This window comes from Rhinatrema bivittatum, chromosome 5, assembly GCF_901001135.1.
Source record: "Rhinatrema bivittatum chromosome 5, aRhiBiv1.1, whole genome shotgun sequence".
Classification (NCBI taxonomy): domain Eukaryota; kingdom Metazoa; phylum Chordata; class Amphibia; order Gymnophiona; family Rhinatrematidae; genus Rhinatrema; species Rhinatrema bivittatum.
This window is the reverse complement of record NC_042619.1, coordinates 347,864,199-347,878,025: the sequence shown is the minus strand read 5'-3', so window position 1 is coordinate 347,878,025 and position 13,827 is coordinate 347,864,199.

The following is a 13,827-nucleotide window of genomic DNA, read 5'->3' as shown; positions in this document are numbered from 1 at the left end:
GAAGCTGAGAAGGTGGGCCATGTTCCCTGAAAGGTTGGGAACCCCTGCTGTAGGGTTTTACAGGGCTGTAATTTCATTGAAAGTATTCCGATAACATGAACTGCATGCGTGAAGCTAAGCAGTATACTGTATGAAATCACATACTTTATTGTTCACTACTGTTGTACCTTATATTTAAGGGCTAACATCAAGACTGAAAACAAACTATGACTTGACTTTTTGCTTGTCTGCTGTAAAAAAAAATCATATAGTGACATATTTTTTGGTTGTTTATTTTTTGTGATATATTATTGATTGCCAGTGTATTTGTATCGTAAATTCTTCTATAGCATCTAATTATACAGAAATCGCAAACTGGTAAGGAAGATTGAATATGTTAGTATTTTTAAAAAAATCAAAGTTTCTGGATGGGAATCATTAGTTATATGTAGAGGTAGGGCACTAGTTAGTGATATTTAATTAATAAAGTGATGATTTGCTGAAACAAGCTTCAGGTTAGTGTGCTGTAAAGAAGGCAAACGAAAGAAATTTATGAACCAATCGGGAGCTTATGGAATGAACTTGGGCTTTTTCCTAGCAGTAGGCACCGCTACATAGCACCAACAGTTTCTCACCACCTGCCTGCTCACATTGTTTGACTTCCCTGTCCCCAAATGTAAATGCACATGTCCAGTGCCTCCCCTAACATTTTGCCATCAGGACTGGTGATAGGATAAGTGCCCCGTCCCCTATGACTACAAAAGACCATGCTCCTCCCTGTATAAAGTCCATTTATTATTTCTATTTATTTATTTACATATTTTTATAACCTGCTAATACAATACAATTATAGACTAGAGCTGCTTATAGTTTAACAATCATAAAAGTCAACATACATGATCTCACAAACATACATAATGCATGTTTCCATAAATTTTTAAATAATTACTGCTCAGTAAAATCCCGTAATAGCAAACAATGATATGTTCAGATGAAAACTTGCCTAAACAAATAAGACAAGTTCTTTTTCGGAGCTGAAATAATCAGCATTACTTCGCAACTCATTGGGCAAAGCCTTCAACGTGTCATGACTCATTATTGAAAACGCTCTTGTTCTAGCCTCTTGATAATGATACAGTGAAAAAAATGGAATAGCAAACAAAACTTACGCAGAGGACCTCCGTGCTCTGGCTGGCACATAGGGAGTTTCAAGTCTTGACAAGCAATGCTTATTAATAGAAAGCCAGTATGGTTGTTTCACATGGTGAGAAATTCTTTTCCTATACTCTTAATTAAACTTACAACTTCGTTTTGTATTAATTGTAAAAGCCTCAAATATTTTTCAGGGAGACCATCAAACAGTATTTTAGTAGTCAAGTCTACTGAGTACCATTATTTACAAAATAGTACGAAAATCATCCTTCGATATAAATTTTTCAATTGTTACAAAATCTACAACTTACAAAAAGATGATCTTGCAGCCATTTTAATACAGGACATAAGGAGTAAGCTTGAATCTAGTATAAGTTAATTCTCGTTTCATAAACTAGTGGGTAAGATGCTTCATTAGTAATCAGTGAGGGTAAACAGACTGGAATCTTTTGTCCCAGCCAAAGAAAAACTGATTTTTATAAATTGAAAACTAATCTATTCTTTCCCATCCAAGCATTAATTATATTTAAACACTCAACTAAATATCCCAGTGGTTTAGTTCCCACAGAACATGATATCACAAACTCTGTCACCTGCGTAAATAAAATAATGCAGTCCTGAAAATAATAGAATTTTTCCAAGATTTTGTAAATAAAAATTAAAAAGCACAGCTGATATTGCAGATCCATGGGAACCCCCATTTTCATTATTTTCCAATCAGATCTATCTTCCCCTGTTTGCACCTGTTGTGTCTTGGTTCCATCAGTACATCAGTACTTCATCCTTGATGCCAAAGGATCTCAATCTTGCAATCAGCATCTCATGTGATATTGTGGAAAAGTTAGTTCCATCTCTTCCTTAAACCATTAATATACTTGTCCCTGTATGGCGTCTATCATTCCATGTAAATTTGACCTACTGTATGTCTGTTACAAAGTATGTCATAGTAGAGCGCTGAACATCCATGCTAGTAATGTCAGGTTAAGCTATTACAGTTTCCATACATATCTATTTATTATGGAGGCCACTTGTGCCCCCACCAACCCATGGCATAATGATACATTGACATCCCCCCAGTGCACTAGCTTAGATAATCACAACAACCACATTCAACCTATCCCCCATTGGTAGGAGGCCTGCTGGTTAAATGCAAACTGCACCTCCCTCCATGCCTCCTCATCTGGCGCAGATTCCTCTGTTGAGAACAGCTGCTCCTCGTTAGCCACCACTAGGGACGCCAGATGGGTGATGTCCCCGGTGGGGATATTGGGCTGTCTGGCACATGCTGGCATTTTTGGAAGCACCCAGGAATAGGAAGTCCCATCCTCGTGCTTGCACACATGTGAGCACAGAACAACATATACTTGTGTAGAACTCACGTGGATCTGCGCGCATGTACGACCATAAATGGGCGCGAAAATATATGCATATTTTGCCTTGTATATGCAAATGTGCACGTACAACACAAAATACTTTGCCTTTGACGCATGTGTATTGCCTCATGCGTCAAAGGCATGAGGCAATACACATGCGTCACACATTTGTATTGCCTCATGTGTGTTCCTTTTAAAATTCACCCACTTGTGAGTAATTTTCAAAAGTACCACCCAGCCGCCGACGTCCCGCCCAGCCACAGACCTGGCCGACTAAGGGCCTTTAAATCGAGGCCTGTAGTGCCGGCTTGACCATTCTCCTCCCCGATGCCGTCACCGATAGCTCCGCACTATCGGCGCAGACCCACCAGAGTCAGGAGCCAGACTGAGGCCCTTTACCTACCATCGCCGCTGCTGCCACGTCCGGAGCCTGCTGCTGCCACCGCCCCGACCACTGCCAGGGCCATGGGCCTTGCCTTGACTGGACCACCCAGCCACCGACCTCACTTCCGGCCAACTAAGGGCCCTTAAATCGAGGCCTGCAACGCCGGCATTGCACGCCGGGCGCCAAAGGTGCGCAGTCAAGCGGCCTGCCCCTTTGTGTGCCCCTTCATGTTGCTCCATTACTTTCATGAAAATCCCCTATCCTTAGCACGTCACCCAGCCCCTCTCTTCATCACACCCTTAGAGCCTTCTCCCTTCTCCCACCCTTTAGTCCAAAAAATCCTCCAACATCCTGCTCCCCTTTCCCCCATAAACTCCCACTGCCCTCAAATCATATACCCCTCTAAATTTTACCTGAACCTTTCTCTTTAAAAAGTCATGGGATAGGTGGCGATGTCCTTTCGTGGATTGCAAACTGGCTAAAAGACAGGAAACAGAGAGTAGGATTAAATGGACAATTTTCTCAGTGGAAGGGAGTGGGCAGAGGCATGCCTCAGGGATCTGTATTGGGACCCATACTTTTCAATATATGTATAAATAATCTGGAAAGAAATATGATGAGTGAGGTAATCAAATTTGCAGATGATACAAAATTATTCAGAGTAGTTAAATCACAAGCAGATTGTGATAAATTGCAGGAAGACTTTGTGAGACTGGAAATTGGGCATCCAAATGGCAGATGAAATTTAATGTGGATAAGTGCAAGGTGATGCATATAGGGAAAAATAACCCATGCTATAATTACACAATGTTGGATTCCATATTAGGTGCTACAACCCAAGAAAGAGATCTAGGCGTCATAGTGGATAACACATTGAAATAGTCAGTTCAGTGTGCTGCGGCAGTCAAAAAAGCAAACAGAATGTTGGGAATTATTAGGAAGGGAATGGTGAATAAAACGGAAAATGTCATAATGCCTCTGTATTGCTCCATGGTGAGACCGCACCTTGAATACTGTGTACAATTCTGGTGGCCGCATCTCAAAAAAGATATAATTGCGATGGAGAAGGTACAGAGAAGGGCTACCAAAATGATAAGGGGAATGGAACAGCTCCCCTATGAGGAAAGAGGTTAGGACTTTTCAGCTTGGAGACGAGACGGCTGAGGAGGGATATGATAGAGATGTTTAAAATCATGAGAGGTCTAGAACAGGTAGATGTGAATCGGTTATTTACTCTTTCGTATAGTAGAAAGACTAGGGGGCGCTCCATGAATTTAGCATGGGGCTCATTTAAAACTAATTGGAGAAAGTTCTTTTTTACTCAATGCACAATTACTCTGGAATTTGTTGACAGAGGATGTGGTTAGTGCAGTTAGTATAGCTGTGTTTAAAAAAGGAGGAGAAGTCCATTACCTGCTATTAAGTTCACTTAGAGAATAGCCACTGCCATTAGCAATGGTAACATGGAATAGACTTAGTTTTTGGGTACTTGCCAGGTTCTTATGGCCTGGATTGGCCACTGTTGGAAACAGGATGCTGGGCTTGATGGACCCTTGGTCTGACCCAGTATGGCATTTTCTTATGTTCTTATGTTCCTTCACCATGGAGGCTTTTCCCATCCCCAAGATCTCTCACTGTCCTTCTACCCTCAGACTACCTCAAATCTTATCCCTCTGCCAATACTAGACTCCTCATTCCCATATTCATATCCCCATTGACACAATTCCTTGGTCTAACAGCCCTCTCAATTATCCTCTTCAACGCCCAATCCCTCGTCAAAAAAACCCCTATCCTGAACGATATGTTGACAGATCTTAACCCTGACATTTGCGCTGTCACCGAAACCTGGTTCAAATCTACCGATCATGTCCTCGTCAACCAACTTCCCTCCCACCTCTATGACATCTTCTCCATTCCTAGAAAAAAGAAATGGAGGTGGCCTCCTTGCCACCAAAAAAACCTTGAACCTTCAGCCACACCCCCTCCATATCCGACTCCAAAATTGAATTTGGCCTATTCAAATTCTCTTGCTGCCAAATATGCCTTGTTTACTCACCCCCTGGCTTTCTAGAAAATAACCCCTCCCCCTCACTGAATTCATTGCCAAATACCTAAAATTCAACTCCCCAGTTATCATCCTAGGCTATTTCAACCTTCACGTCGACTCGATCCCTCTCTCGCCTAGCTGCGAAGCCATTCTAAACTCACTGGACGCCATGGGCTTCAAGCAAATCATCAACACCCCCACCCACAAAGCTGGTCACACCCTTGACCTCATCTTCATTAACTCCTCCTTTCAACCCACAGAACCCCCCTCATGCTCAAGAGTCTCTTGATCTGATCACTCCCTTATAAAATCTTCACTCTCCTCAAACAGAACCTCTCCCCCTCCCTCCAACTTACACCCCTGTCATTCAGTACAGAAAATCATGCAACCAAGAAGATCTCATCTCATTTAACGCAGCCATAGTTGACCTCGACTGCTGTAGTCCAGACTTTGCCCTTAAAACCTGGTCTAAAATCAACTCCACGATTGCCAACAAGCTGTGCCCCCTTGTATCTAAACCAGTTAACCCTCTCTCACATAATAAGAAACCCTGGTACACCGCCAAACTCAAAAAAACTCAAGCGCACCCTTTACAATGCTGAGAAATTTTGGCGAAAGAACCCTTCCCCTACCCTACTTGCCGCCTACAAATCCACTCTTCACAAATACAGAACTGCTCTCCAAAAAACCAAACGGGATTTCTACACCAACAAGATCCACTCACTCCTCCCCCAATTAACACTGATTCAGAAACCAAATGCAACACCCTCGCCAAATACTTTAATGACAAAATTTCCAACATCATAATGAACCTTCCACCACCAGACTGTAAACTCCACATCCCCTCAGTCACCATCAACACCTCTTCACTACCTTTGACACCATATCTGCCTCCGAAACTGAAACCCTCATTAAGAAAATAAAACCTGCAGCCCACCCCTCTGACCACATTCCATCCAACACCCTCAAAGCAATCTCCTCCATTGCCAAATCAATATCAGACATCATAAACTCCTCCCTCACCCATGGAACCATCCCAGACATTCTAAAGCAGGCCATAGTCAAACCGATTCTAAAAAAAACCCAACCTATCCCCCCACTGAGCCCGCCAACTTCAGACTCCAATCTCCCCTTCATAGTTAAAACTCCTTGAAAAAGCCGTTAACACCCAGATCTCTGAACACCTCGAACATCACAGCATTCCCTCCCCCTCACAGTTTGGGTTCCGAAAATACTTTAATACCAAAACCCTCCTTCTCTCACTCTCTGACATCGTTATCAAAGGTCTTGACAACGGCCAATCATACATCCTTACCTTACTCGACATTTCCGCTGCTTTCGACACCATTAGTCACAAAATGGTGTCGAAACTGAGACTAGCTGAGAGAGTTTTTTCTGGCTCAGCCTTCAACTGGCTTAAATCATATCTTAAAAATAGATCCTACAAAGTAAAACTAGACAACCACGAATCCCATCCCATCAGTCTCACCCGTGGAGTCCCCCAAGGCTCCTCACTGTCTTCTACCCTCTTCAACATTTACATGTTGCCCCTTTGCCGTCTCCTTTCTGATCTGGGCCTAACCCACTACATCTACGTGGACGATGTCCAAATCCTCATCCCTATCATCAACTCTATCACCGCTTTCCTTCAAACATGGCAAAACTGCCTATCCTCTATTAATACGCTTCTCTCAAACCTAAAGCTAGCACTGAACACCTCTAAAACTGAACTCCTCCTTTTCACACACGACCTTCCACCTCCTCCTCCCTCTGCCCCCCTCCCTCCACCCCTTCCTCCCTCTTACTCCACCAGGCACGAAGCCTTGGCATCACCCTGGACTGCAACCTCAATTTCAAAAAATTTATCAGCTCCACCCTCAAAGTGTTATTACAAACTCCATGTACTTAAAAAACTTCAACCCCTACTTCATATAAACGATTTCCGTACGGTCCTCCAAGCAGTAATTTTCTCAAAATCGATTACTGCAACGCACTCCTCCTTGGCCTCTCTGCTACATCCCTCAAACCCCTGCAGATGCTCCAAAACTCCTCTGCCCGTATTCTCACTAACTCTCGAAAATGCGATCATATCACCCCCATCCTTAAAAACCTACATTGGCTCCCCATCTCCTCGAGAATTCTATACAGACCCTCACCTTAGTACACAAAACCCTACACAACCCAGACATGCAATGGCTAAACAAGTCCCTACACTTCCACACTACTTCTAAACTCACCAGATCCTCTAACACTGGCACCCTATTCATTCCCCCTGCCAAACACATACACCTCAGCTCCACCAGAGACCGTGCTTTATCCGTTGCCGGCCTTTATCACTGGAACACGATGCCCCCTGATATTCGTCTAGAGCCTTGCACCCAGACCTTCAAAAAGAAATTAAAAACCTGGCTCTTCAAACAGGCTTTCTCATAACACATTGCCAACCCTATATGCCAACCACCTACCCCTTCCCTATACATACTCTTACCCCTACCCTGTATATATTCCCTCCTATGAATGAATGCTATGTTATATTTGAATGCTATGTTATATTTCTCCAGTTAACTATTCCTCTACCCTTCACCCCCTCTCCTATCCGCTCTTCTCTTTCCTCTTCTTCTTTCTTAGATCCACTTATTTAATCAATTAATTGTTATATTGTAACTTTTTTCCAATTTTACTCACTCTTCTTCCTTTTGTTTTATGTAAACCGATGTGATGTCCATACGAACTTCGGTATATAAGTGTTTAAATAAATTCCTTGTGAGAAGGGAAATAGAATAGAAATGGGGGTGTAATAACATCCACCTGGCCAGAATGGACAAACAGCTGATGAAATTCTGAAATTAGAGAAGCTAATACAATTAAAAGTACAGTAATAATGGGTGACTGGGCAAATTTCACATCAAGACATGCTAAGGAGGTAGTTTCTAAGTGAAATAAATGAACTACGTCATGGAACAGCTGATAGAAAATCCAACAGAAGGGGAGCTATTTTAGACATAATCTTTAACGGAGCATATGATTTGGTGTGAGAGGTAATGGTGTTGGGGCCGCTTGGCAATAATGATCATAACTTGATGAAAATAGGCAAGAGTATATGCACTGGCGAGTTAAATGTAAAACAGTAGTTAGGCCAAGAGAGACACTGAGAAAAAGCTTGCCAGTGAGGCAAATATAATAAAACCTTATTCAAGAACACATAAAGCAAAAAGCCTGTACGGACTCAGTCGGGCTGCTAGATGACTGAGGAGAAAAAGGGGCGCTCAAGGAGGAACAAAGAAATAACAGAAAAACTGAATGTCTTTATGAAGGAGGATGTTGGGAACATATCCACACCTAAAACATCCTTTAATGGTGGAAATTCTGAGCAATTACAATAAATATTTGTGACAGTGGAGGATTTATTAGATCAGATTGACAAACTAAAGAATAAAAATCAACGGGACTGAAAGGCATCCACCCTAGTATTCTAAAAGAACTAAAATACAAAATTGCTAACCTGCTACTCGTAATCTAGACCCTACCATTTTAACACTGCCATGATTCCTGAAGACTAGAAAGGTGGCCAATGATTTTTAAAAAGGGCTCTTGGAGTGATCTGGAAAACTATAGACCAGTGAGCCTGATGTTGATGCATGACAAAATGGTAGAAGACAGTCTTAAAAGCAAAATCACTGCCCATATAGATAGACATGACTTAATGGAAAAAGAGTCAACATGTTTTAGCTAGGGGAAGTCTTGTTTGACCAATCTTTTAGAATTTTTGAAATAAACATGTAGATAAAAGTGAGCCAGTTAAGATAATCTATTTGGACTTTCAGAAGGCATTGTTGTTTTATGTTTTTGTTTAATAACGTGTGTGCATCGCTTTGAAAGATTTGACTGTAAAATCTGGAAAGCAATTCATAAATTTTATAAATAAATAAATACGTCCCCCATAAGAGACTTCTCGGGAGATTACAAAGTCATGGAGTAGGAGGCGGGTGTTGCATTTTCATGAAAGGTCATTAGTGGAATATCACTGGGATCGGTATTAGATCCATGTTGTTTAACATATTCATAAATCATCTGGAAAAGGAAATGATGAGTGAGGTCATCAAATTTGCAGATGACACTAAACAATTTAAAGCTGTTAAAACAGCAGTGGATCATGAAAACAGCAAAAGGAACTTTCAAGTCCAGGAGCCTGTGCAATTGAATGGCTGCTGAAATTTAAGGATAGATTTTATAACATGCGCGTGCGTGCGGTTTCCGGCACGCACACATGGACGCGCCGATTTTATAACATGCGCACACCGGCACACTCATATTATAAAATCGGTTGGCCGCGCACACATGGGCGCCGGATTTTATAATTCACGAGCGCATTTGTGCGCGGCGTGCACAAAATGGGGGTGAACATTTGCAATTTCAGCACGGCGACGCAATCCGGGCTTCCCCAAATTCCTCCCCGTCTGCTCCAATTAATGAGCGGACTGGGAGGGAACTTCCCTAACCTCCTGCCTAACCTTCCTTCCCCTCTCCTTCCTAGCACCTAAAACTAACTTACCTTACCTGATTTTTTTAATGTGATTACCCTCTGCTCCTTGGGAGCAGAGGTAATTTATGCGCACCGGCCGGCTACCAGCATGTGCTTCCTTGGGACAGCAGCTAATGGCCACTGTCCCGGCCGGCCTCCGTCCTGCTCTGCCATGCCCCTCCCCGCCCAGAACACCCCCCCCCCACAGGCCGCCCCTTTGAAGAAGCCCGGCACTTGTGCATGTACCGGGGGTCTATGCGCGAGGCCAGGCCCCTTTGAAAATTTGCACGGCGCGCGCAAGGCCCAGTCACGCGCTTACACCCCGGATTTTACGCGCCCAGGCCTTTTAAAATCCAGCCTTTATTGTGGAAAAGTGCAAAGTGATGCACTTGGGGAAAAATAATCCCAACTACAGGTATATGATCCTGGATTCTGTATTGGGAGTCCCTATCCAGGAAATGGATCTTAGAGTCCTTGTGGACAATACGTGCGCGGTGGTGGTGGTGGTGAAAAGAGTAAATAGAATGGTGAGAATGAAACGGAAAATATCATATTGACTCTGTATTGAGCTATGGTGTGATCGTGTCTTGAATTGTATGCAGTTCTGGTCACCCAATCTCAAGAAAGAGAAAGCAGAGGAGGTCTACATAAATGGAAAGGGGATGCAACATCTCTCCTATGTTGAGAGACTGTAACATCTCTCCTTTGTTGAGAGGCTATGCAAGCTAGCATTCAAGACAGCTGAGAAGGGATATGATAGAAGTTTGCAAACTCATGAGTGGGGTGGAATTGGTAGATAAGCTTATTTACCCTTTCAAATAATACTAAAGCAACGAGGCACTCCTTGAAACTAACAACCAGCAGATTCAAAACAGATTGTAGAAAGTACTTTTTCACTCGGCATACTGCCAAGCTGTGGAATCTGTTGCCAGAGGATTGGATTAAGGTGACTAGTGGGGTTTAAAAGAGGTTGGGACATGTTCATGGAGGAAAAGTCCATAACACTTTATTAGCCAGGTAGCCTAAAGAAAGTTATTGCTATTCCAACCCTCCCCTCCTGTTGGCAGCGGCCCTTCCGCTGATGGTGGGAAAAGTGGCAAAATATGTTTTATGGAGTTTCTGATGTTCAAGGAGTTGAGTCACTAGATGTTGTACCCAAGTGGCGTTAGAGAGGGCCTTCCTTCTTATCAGGTCTCCTGTAATGAGAAAAGGGTAATCCACCCAACTAGTGTGCTAGGAGCAGAGAGGGGAAGGCAGGGTTTAAAAGATGAAATCAGAAGTAATTTCAATCTTTTTTTTTTTTACTTTAAAAATTAAAAAATGTATTATTAAATCAAGTAGAATGAGCTGGCAACAAGTAAGTATGTAGGAGAACAAATTGGTTTGAATATTGCTTGCATCAAAATGCAAGCAATATTCAAACCAATAAAGTAATAAGAGCTCTTTTCTTTTATAGAATTCTAAAGACTGACCAGAACTGGTTCTATATCTGACAAGATGTAATTATCAGATAAGTATAATTTATATTTCTTGTCACTGATGTTATGGCAAGATATTGTGTTGCTGCTAAAATATTATTAAAGAAACGTGATTCTTTTGTATATTTTTCTTTCATATATCACCAGATACTACCAGATGGAATTGGTGAGTACAGCATGCCTTGTTTGTTTTTCTTCTTTTTCTGGAATTGTCTGTATGTCTTCTCTTTCTTGTCTCTCTCATTTGGTTTGTTTCTTTTCCTATATTTATGTGTTGTCTCTGTATTTTTGTACTCTAAGGGGTAGATTTTAAAAGCGCGCGCAGCCTATATGTGCGCGCGCTACCTGGCGTGCACATATACACCCGATTTTATAACATTTGCGAAGGCGCACGCATGTTATAAAATCTGGGGTCGGCGCGCGCAAGGGGGTGCACGCCGAGTCGTGCTGGCTTCCTCCATTCCCTCTCAGGCCGCTCTGATATCGGAGCGGCCTGAGAGGGAGCTTCCCTTCCCCCTAGCCTGACCTTCCCACCCCTTCCCCTAACCTTTCCCCCCCAGCCCTATTCTAACCCCCCCCGATCTTTATTTTACCTTTTGCGCTTGCCTCCCGATTGCCAGCACACAATCTCTGACACAGCAGAAAATGGCCGCTGTGCCAGGAGCTGCTGACTCCGCCCCCACCCCTGGACCGCCCCTTTTTTTCCAAACGCCGGGTCTTACACACGTCCCGGGGTTTTATGCGCGTCGCCGGGCCTTTTGAAAATAGGCCCGGCGCGCGTAACCCCTTGAAAATCTGCCCCTCTGTGTATTTCTTCTTTCTCAGTTTCCTCTTGTTCTTCTTTCTCTATCTCTGTATCTGCACATTACGCTCCTTTCTGTCTTTTCCTCTGGCTTTTCCATGTGTACTATCTCGCTGGACTCTTTCTATTTGTGTGTCTGTGTGCACACACATGTTATCCTACTGAATAAGCAGCTTGGGATTGTGGGTAGGGTGGGTGGGGTTCAAAGTTGAGGAATGCCAATTCATTTCTCCTCCGTAGCGAGCTGGTGGTGCTTGTGAATGCAGCTGGTGTTTGCAGTTTCGGTAGCTGGGGAGCACAAGTCTGCTTTCTCTGCTCCTGAGTCTTTAGATCTTCTTCCTCACCCTCTGTCAGTCAATCTACTACCTTGTTCTTTAATTAAAAATAAAAGGAGAGAGTCTTACTTCTCTGCATAAATGTTCCGCAGTTCCTTCTAGTATGTTCTCTTTACGTTGTCCTGTAGACTTTTTGAACTTGAGACTTGCTATTAAAAAATAGTTTCCCTATTCTAGACCTTTTCAAGGAGAATGAGTGTGTGTGTGTGTGTGTGTGTGTGGTCTGGTGACTCAAAATACATGCTTTCTTTCAATCTTGTAGGGAGTTGCTGCAGTTAAATGCATGCAGCTTTCTCAAATGCTGAAGTCTCCTTCCTTTTATGAATTTTCAGAACTCTTACGTATACCTTCAGATTATTATTTTTTAAACGGGGCTCAAAGGAAACCTGTGACCTTTTCTGCCCCAAATATATTAACTCTGTGTGGGAAGCTTATTCCTTTCCTCTCCACTCTAGAAAACAGAAATGTTTAGCTCCAACTCTCTATTCTAATACTGGATATGACAAGAAATGTATGGATTCTCTCAACACTTACTATACCACTACTCAGTAAGTTCCAATTTATTTGGAGCTAATATTCTTTTTTTTTTTTTTTTTTATAAATGGAGAAGTATCCTCCATTGGGTTCTTGTGTATTCAGCCACAGTATAAACGTGTCTCAATAATTTTCTTTCATACGACTAATTTGTTAAACTGAATGGTGAAACCCGTGTTTTCAGCTATTGCTATTAAATGAAACTACTGTACTCCTTACCTTAAAAGTTTTCAGTTCAAGAGCGATAAACAGTTTACATATCAACTCATTCTCAAGTAAGCCTATAAGTCTTTCTTCTGTTTTTATTTTAAATTTAGATACTTAAGCAGTATCTGTGAAAGAGTACGGAAGGGCACCTCCGTTCTCTATAGTGTCCACTATAGCTTCTCTCTTCTTCTATAACTGTAGAAACCTTTCTTCTGAAGTTAATATCCCTACTGTTTTGATGTCAATGGTAAAGAGTAATGCCAAGAGGTATTTTAGAATTGTACTTAACGTGTTTCAATTTGCTGACACACCCCCTGCCACAAGTAGTATTTAGAGGGTGAGAATGTTTGGTATCGTTAAAACTAGTTAAACGTTTCCCCCAAACCCACGGGAATGCCAGCCTTGCTGCAGGCGTGGGGGTTCCTTCCTGTGCCGGCCGCCTCTACCCTGTTTTTGCAGCATCTTCACGTGCCAGCTGGGTTACTGTAGCGATAGAATATTTTTCCATTTCCAAGCAGCTTGCAATCTTGCCGAGCCATGCGCTCACGTGCCAAAAACCGTGACTAAACGTATTTGTCCGGATCAGAGTCCTTTCGTGCAAAAGTTTGAATTTTTAAAAATTTCTTTCCTTCTAAAATTATTAATAAGGCGTTTTTAAGATGTTTGACATGGATTTGTTATTTTTTGGCCTTTATATTACCAATAATTTTCCATAGAAATGAAGTGATTTTACTCAGTGTAAAATTTACCTTTTCACTATAGTGTAAAATATGTTGAGGGCCAGTTTAAAAGTCTTCTGTTACTGTCATGATGTCTTCTTGTGTTGTTTGAAATTATCTTACTCATTTTGAATGTTTTTTTAATACTTCGTATTGTCACTCCAAATGCCACTGTTTTCGCTCTCCCTAAATAAAAAAAACTCATCTGGAGTCAGATTAGGTGGCCCTATCATCTACTCTGGTGCTCTTTTTTGCTTGTTTTTATTTATTCTGTTGTATTTTATCTTGCTTTAT